General features: G+C 48.2%; 1 non-coding gene across 1 annotated transcript; it reads left to right on the top strand.

Annotated features, from left to right (window-relative positions):
* Nucleotides 1-1,049: 1,049 nt before the first annotated feature.
* Nucleotides 1,050-1,121, top strand: TRNAQ-CUG (transfer RNA glutamine (anticodon CUG)). Its single transcript has one exon. It is a non-coding gene; the product is annotated as a tRNA-Gln (tRNA).
* Nucleotides 1,122-1,453: the final 332 nt, after the last annotated feature.

Here is a 1,453-nt window from a genome sequence, read left to right as displayed (position 1 = left end):
TCCTGCCTGGCCTCCCAGACTGCTAGGATCACAGGTGTGAGCCACTGCACCTGGCCAGATATGTTTTCTTTGTCATGCTTTTGTGAACACTTTATAAAAGTTTCCTCTCTCACCCCTCCCAGAAGAGTCCTGAGCCACTTTCAGTCTGCCTGATCTTGAATCACTGAATTCACTAATAGTCTTTAAAATATGAATGTGCCTAGGTTTATGTTTTAACAATCCAAGGCCACCCTTGAGAACTTTCCTGCAAAATACATGGATTAGGCCGGGCGCTGTGGCTCACGCCTATAATCCTAGCTCTTGGGAGGCCGAGGCGGGCGGATTGCTCAAGGTCAGGAGTTCAAAACCAGCCTGAGCAAGAGCGAGACCCCGTCTCTACTATAAATAGAAAGAAATTAATTGGCCAACTGATATATATATAAAAAATTAGCCGGGCATGGTGGCGCATGCCTGTAGTCCCAGCTACCCGGGAGGCTGAGGCAGAAGGATCACTCGAGCCCAGGAGTTTGAGGTTGCTGTGAGCTAGGCTGACGCCACGGCACTCACTCTAGCCTGTGCAACAAAGTGAGACTCTGTCTCAAAAAAAAAAAAAAAAAATACATGGATTATCATTTTGAGATATAATATGGATTTTCATCTATTACACATGGAAATATTTAGTGAGGCAACATTTTGTGAACATAAATACTGTATACACCATAAAAGACCTTGGGTACACATACACTATGAGCCAGCAATGAGTGCTCTTGGGTGCCTTGACACAAGTACACTTTTTAAAAACTGTGCAATTTTTGGGTTATGATTCTTGAGAAATTGGAATGGAATGAACTTGGCCAAGTTCTCAGGAAACGCACTGTGCCTGGATAAGTATCAGAGCTCTGACTTGGGCCTCAAGAGTATGTGGTTGATTTTGACGCCACCTCTATGGTCAAGCTCCCTGGAGTGTTGCTTGTGGGGTTAAAAAGTATGCCTGGTGGCTTGGTTGGTGGGAAGTACAGCTCCTCCAGTAGACTTCTGTTTAGATAAGTCAAGGATGCGGAGCATTTGAGGGTTCCATGGTGTAATGGTGAGCACTCTGGACTCTGAATCCAGCGATCCGAGTTCAAATCTCGGTGGGACCTTTGTTCTTTAATTGGGATGAAGACTTTTTCCTTAAAAAAAAAAAAAATCCCTTAAATGGAATGTGGTTTGGGCTTCCTGGTCCCCTCCACGTCCTGGTTCCCAGGAAAGAAAAGTTTCTGTCCAGGTTCCCGCGTCCTTCCTGTGCCTGGCGACGCCTCCCGAGCACCCTGAGCTCTCTGGCCCCTTACTCGGAGGCTGGGTCCCAGAAACCGGGTTCTCACAGTGGTGAGTCTACACTGGAACCGCCGCCACATGGAGTCGGGACGACAGAGCCCGGGGCGTCCCCGTCATCGGCGAGCCCACCGGGCCTCGTGCAATGGGTCCTGGGGGC

Source organism: Microcebus murinus, chromosome 2 (assembly GCF_040939455.1).
Source record: "Microcebus murinus isolate Inina chromosome 2, M.murinus_Inina_mat1.0, whole genome shotgun sequence".
Lineage (NCBI taxonomy): Eukaryota > Metazoa > Chordata > Mammalia > Primates > Cheirogaleidae > Microcebus > Microcebus murinus.
Note: the sequence above shows the minus strand (reverse complement) of the source record. Positions and strands in the feature narration are given on the sequence as shown.